Raw genomic sequence first — 6,000 nt, 5'->3', positions numbered from 1 at the left:
CCTCCGGGCCTTCCAGCAAGGCGGTGACCAGCACAGCAGCAAGAGATATCTGAGGTGGTGGCCTGCCAGAGAGCTCTCTGGCACCTCTGGCTGCCTGGGCTGAAGGCAAGAGGGAGGTCTGGGTGTGGCAAGGGCCTCCTGTCCCAGAATGAGGCTGCAGTGCTTCCGGCTCCCCTTTTCCCACCCACCCCGGCGGGCTGCGGGAGAACACGAGGGAGGCTCTCAGGGCACTAGGCAGTGCTTTGTGGCTGTCAGGGGAAAGAGCCGAGGCTACCGACTCGACCTGCCATTGACTCGTGTGGCTCTGCATGCTGTCAGCCAGGGTAGGCCAGGCTGCGCATGTGACTCAGGCTTGGGCAGCATCTCTGCTCTTTCCTGACGAGGCATGAGGCAGGCCAAGAGCTTTGCACAGCCTAGAGGGAAGTGGGAGCGAGGCGTCTTTGAGCAGGCGTGTCTCGTTCCCTTCTCCCTTGCTGCTTTGGCAGAGGCGGGAAGGGAGCAAAATGTTCCCGGCTGAAAGATTTTGTGCTCGGCCTCGAGGATTAAGCCTGAGCCTCTGGCACAGCTGCTGGGAGACGGGTTTCTGAATGGCATCCAGCACGCTCTTTGGGCCACCAGCTGAAAGCACTGAGGCCAAGAGGCAGCAAAATGGGACTTTAGAGGATCCCTACAGGCCTCAGGGAAGCAGCACAGGCTCATTGCCGTCCCTGGGTGGGCTCAAACCACCATCCTTTTGGTTAACAGCCAAACATGCTAACCTATTGCGCCACAGAGACATGCATGGGAAAGGCTGTATGGAGCACAAAAGTCGGGAATCAGCACAGGGTACGGTCTAGCATATGCATGCAGCTCTTAGACAAGCAACAGCAAGGAACTGGACTGGTATGCAGTAAAAGTTCTGTGGGAAGGAACCCAAAAGAGCACTGGGGCTGTGGTACAGCGCTTGCATACACTTTCCTTGGTCTGCTTTGCTGGAAGAGTTAGCAGAGCAAAATTCTTAGTCACAGGTCAGCAGGTGGGTTTATGCAAATTCTGGCCTCTAGGACCAGAGATGGTGGGACAGGGCAGGCGCCCACAGCTTTTGTGGCACATGCACCACCTCTGCAATCAACCTTTGCTCCCTCACTCCATAACACCACACACACAGCAACCTTTCACCTCTCAGAACCTAAACTCACCCTAAAAAAGAAATTCAACAGCATAAGCTTAAGACAAAAGACCACACCACTAACAACAGCTTAAAGAAATTAAAAAACACCTCCATCTTTACACACCAGGTCCAGCAAGACCCAAACAAACATCAATTCCAGCCTCCCACAAACCTTGGCCATTGGGAACCCAGACCCCTTAATGATGAGTACATTTCAGGCGAGGGTGAAGCTCTCAGGCCTCAAATGCCAGGTACAGTTACTCTCTCCTTGATCCAAAACGAACAGCAAAATACACTGCATTACTCCTGCCCCAATAACAAAGAGACTGGGGATCCCACAGCAGCTGAAATGACCGTTTGGACAAGCACTCCCATCATGCAATCCAGGGTGGGTGGAACCATGCAAATGACAGCAGCCTCAAAAGGCCTTTACAACAGATCGCCAACAAATGGCAGGGTAGAGTTCATAGCGACCCTGCTTAAACTAGATTGTGGAAAAGATTAAAAACTCTGTACGCGTCCACACTAAAAGGCACTTAAAATCGATTTTAAGGGGTCTTAAAATCAATTTCTGTACTCCTGCTCAACGAGAGGAGTAACCCTAAAATTGATATTACTATATCGATTGAGGGTTAGTGTGGACGGAAATCGAAGTTATTGGTCCCATTCTTTTACTGAGCGACCTAGAGTGCACCTCTCCGGAAATCAATGTTAGCCTGGGACCATGGACGCACACCACCGAAGTAATGTGCCCTAGTGTGGATGCGTAAAATCGATTTTATAAAACTTGTTTTATAAAATAGATTTTATTAATTTTGATTTTATTCTGTAGTGTGGACGTGGCCCTAGGCTATGTCTACAGTACAGCATACAATCGGAATTGTTAAAACTGGTTTTATAAAACCGGTTTTACGCGTCCACACTAGGGCATATTAATTCGGTGGTGTGCGTCCATGGTCCTAGGCTGCCATCGATTTCCGGAGCGGTGCACTCTGGGTAGCTACAGTAAAAGAATGAGACCAATAACTTCACTTTCCGTCCACACTAAACCTAAATTGATATAGTAATATCGATTTTAGGGTTACTCCTCTCGTTGGGAGGAGTACAGAAATCGATTTTAAGAGCCCTTAAAATCGATTTAAAATGCCTTGTAGTGTGGACGGGTACAACGTTAAATAGATTACCGTGACTGGTCCGTGAGTGGCAACACTGGGAGTTGAATCCAGGATCGCCTGTTTACAAAACAGGTATTTTAACCACCTAAGCCATGGTACCTGCTGATACTTAAAGCATCGTGTCTGCCCACACCCTACTGTCTACCAATCCCCACTGGGCCCTGACAAACGTTGCTCGTGTTTGGCTTCTGTAAAGCAGAGGAGCAGGTGAAGTTTTGCTCCCAAGGTGTGTGTGCTATTCTTTGGACAGGTTTACACTACAAAATTAGGTTGGTGTAATTACATTACTTAGGCTGGCAATGCAGTATATCAACCTAATCCCAGTGCAGATAGCGGCTCAGCTGTCAGAACTTTCTGGAGCTATGAAAGGGGAGGGGACCAGCCTCTGTAGCAGTAATGCAGAGCAGGCAAGGTTCACGGTGGGCATTATGGGATATTGGTGGAGGCCAGTTATGGTGATATAATGACCAGCAGCATTTACACTGACAATTTGTCACTTTAAGTTTGCTGCAAAAAGCTCTAGGCCTCTTGTCGAGGTGGTTTTATTTTGTCACCAAAACAGGGCAGTTTTGTCGCCAGACGTGGCATTGCAGCATGTACACCAGCCACAAGCTGCCAACCAAGGGAGCGTTGTGTGTTTTTCACACATCTGAGCAATATAATGATGCTGAAATAACTTTGTAGTGCAGACCTGGCCAAAGATTCACACACACACAACCTGCAAGGAAAACCTCACCTGCTCCTCTGCTTTGCAGAATCCAAACACATGCAAAGCTTATCAGGCCCCGGTGGGGATGGCAGGGAGTCAGGTGTGAGCAGACACTGTATTTTAGCCACAGGCAGGCACCATGGGTTAGCTGGTTAAAGTTCCTGTTTTGTAAACAGGAGATCCTGGGTTCAACTCCCAGTGATGCCTTGTTGAGTAACTCTTGGGGCACCTGGTATTGGCTACTGTCAGAGGACAAAACACAGAGCGAGAAGGACTTTTGGTCCAGCCCAGTATGGCTGTTCTTATGGTTTAAATTACACTCACAGGCACTGACAATAGAGTTACTGAAAGTTTGGGAGTTAAGAGCTGATAGGTCAGTGTTCCAGGCTGCTTGCAGATGAGCCCCTCCCTCTGGGACAGGGGCAGGTCTGGGCTCTCACACCAAATGGCTCATTGTGGCTGCCAGAATCTGTGAGCAGCTCATTTAGTTTCCACCGAGGATTGAGTCCTGCTTTGTGCACTGTGTGTGAGAATGAAAATCCTAAACCACCCTTTGAAATAACGAATGCAGCAGGACGTGTTATTGTCCCTGCCTCAAAGCAGACAGACCAATGGAGAAATGCCATTGAGTCCACGGTAATACTCCACTGCCATTTTACCTTTTTTGCTTGCTAAACTCCCTCCCAACCTTGTGGGGTCCAGAGCCCGGTATTCAGCCTGAGCCAAGATGTCTACACTGCAAATTTACCACCCCACAGCCCAAGCCCTGGGAGCCTGAGCTTGCATGGGACAGCCCTGGGTGTTTCATTGCAGTGTGGACATAGCCTAGCATTATGTCTACACTGCCATTAACACACCCAAGTCACTATTCTCAAACACTGGGTCAGCTGATTGAGGCTTGTGGGGCTTGTGCTGCAGGGTTATAAAATTACAGTGTAGACCCTTGGGCTTGAGCCCAGCCTCCGAGACCCCACGAGGGGTGAAGGTCTCTGAGTCTAGGCTCCAGTCTGAGCCCCAGGAATCCAAATCAGATCATCCAGGCCAGACAGGCCACAGGGATTTTGTCACAGTATAGATGCCCTCTCAGGGTATGTCTACATTGCAACGTAAGCCCAGGGTTAGCAAAGGTCATGTCAGCAGCCCCAACACATAAACATAAACCATGAGGAAAAGACCCACTCCCAAATAAGCTGGGCAGTGTCCTTCTTCCTATGGTTCGTAAGTCCAGCAACCAAAAGTCCTTTAACATGAGCCATCCCCTCTCTGCACCCTACTCACAGCTGTTGTCCTTAGTCAGTGCAAGCCCAGAGGTGCCTCTGTACAGTTCACCTACCATCCTGGGTGGAAAAGAGGGAAAATAAGAAGGCACCGTACTCACTGTGCTGTCTAGGGACTCACTCATCCCTCCACAGCCACCCTATCCTAAAGTTGGTCTAACATCTAAATTTTAGTATTAGGACCCAGACCCCAGCCCACTTGGCTTTGGAACCCCTGTCCACTGCCTAGCAAGTGCTATTGAATTGAGAGTGAGTCCCTCAATTGGGGTCTGCCAAGTACAGTTGTGCTGCCCTTGATTCACACAACAAGGATAACAACCCTTTATTTCTCCTGCCCTAATAACAAGGAGACTGGGAATCCAACACCAGCCAAAAGTGATCATTTCGGCAAGCAACCCAACATATTTCCAACATACCGTAAAATCCACATGCAGATTCATACATGAAACCTTGCAAGAAAATCTTCCTGAGGGGGGGTCTGAAGCACCTGCTGCTGGAGGGAAGGAAGGAGCTGTGGGTTTGGATTGAGGGGCACTGGAAATAGGAGAAGGCTGTGGGTTGGGACAGAGGAGAAGGGTGAAGAGGAGTAGGCTCTGGCTGGGAGTGAGGAGCAGTGTGCATAGGAGGGACTAAGGGCTGGGATTGAGGGGCACAGGGAAAAGAGGGGACATGGGTTTAGGCTGAAGAGTATTGTCATTTGGGGATCCAGCAGGAAAGGGGAAAGCAGCAGGTGATTCTAGTTCCTTAGGGATATTCTGCATGTTTGTATGTGTGTGTAGGGAAGGAACATGCTATAAGCCCAGAGGCCTTTATTCTTCCAGGCTGCAAGGACAAAGGGGCTGTCAGGAAGTTGCCCCTTCAAACCCACACACAAAAAGGCCCTTCTGAGGAAAGGGAAACTCCTGAAGAGAAAAACTACCATCAAAGAGGACTCCAGAAAGACAGTCAAGAGCCTGGTGAGTAGCTTATCCCCTGACTAGGGACTTGAACCCTGGATCCTCAGATTAAAAGTCTGATGCTCTGCCAACTGAGCTAGCCAGGCTCACAAGTAACACAAGCAACTTGGGGCAGAGGAAAAGCTAGTGAAGAAAACAAGTGCAAGAAACAATAGGGGAAACCTGCTGCTCTCACTGGCCTGGTCAACGCTACGAGTTTATATTGAATTTAGCAGCATTAAATCGCTTTAACCCTGCACCCGTCCACACAACAAAGCCCTTTATATCGATATAAAGGGCTCTTAATACCGATATCTGTACTCCTCCCCGACGAGGGGAGTAGCCCTGAAATTGGTATTGCCATGTCGGATTAGAGTTAGTGTGGCTGCAATTCGACGGTATTGGCCTCCGGGCACTATCCCACAGTGCACCATTGTGACCACTCTGGACAGCAATCTGAACTTGGATGCACTGACCAGGTAGACAGGAAAAGCCCCATGAACTTTTGAATTTCATTTCCTGTTTGCCCAGCGTGGAGCACCGATCAGCACAGGTGACCATGCAGTCCCAGAATCAAAAAAGAGCTCCAGCATGGACCGTATGGGAGATACTGAAGCTAAGGCTTTTTCTCAGCTCATTTCACCACCCTCCATCCTGCTGGGGTTGAGTTTATCGCAGGTGTTACCCAAAATTGGGCCAGCTAGTAAGTGTAGGGAGGACTAATGACCCACCAGAGTTTGGCAGAAAGCAGCAC

General features: G+C 49.4%; 3 non-coding genes across 3 annotated transcripts; 1 reads left to right on the top strand and 2 right to left on the bottom strand.

Annotated features, from left to right (window-relative positions):
* Positions 1 to 702: 702 nt before the first annotated feature.
* TRNAN-GUU lies at positions 703 to 776 on the bottom strand. The gene has a single exon. It is a non-coding gene; the product is annotated as a tRNA-Asn (tRNA).
* A 2,391-nt stretch (positions 777 to 3,167) lies between these two features.
* Positions 3,168 to 3,241, top strand: TRNAT-UGU. Its single transcript has one exon. It is a non-coding gene; the product is annotated as a tRNA-Thr (tRNA).
* Positions 3,242 to 5,280: 2,039 nt separating this feature from the next.
* On the bottom strand, positions 5,281 to 5,353 carry TRNAK-UUU. Its single transcript has one exon. It is a non-coding gene; the product is annotated as a tRNA-Lys (tRNA).
* Positions 5,354 to 6,000: the final 647 nt, after the last annotated feature.

This window comes from Gopherus evgoodei, unplaced genomic scaffold, assembly GCF_007399415.2.
Source record: "Gopherus evgoodei ecotype Sinaloan lineage unplaced genomic scaffold, rGopEvg1_v1.p scaffold_97_arrow_ctg1, whole genome shotgun sequence".
In the NCBI taxonomy this organism is placed as follows: Eukaryota; Metazoa; Chordata; order Testudines; family Testudinidae; genus Gopherus; species Gopherus evgoodei.
The sequence above is the reverse complement of the archived record's forward strand: the minus strand, read 5'-3'. Positions and strand labels throughout refer to the sequence as shown.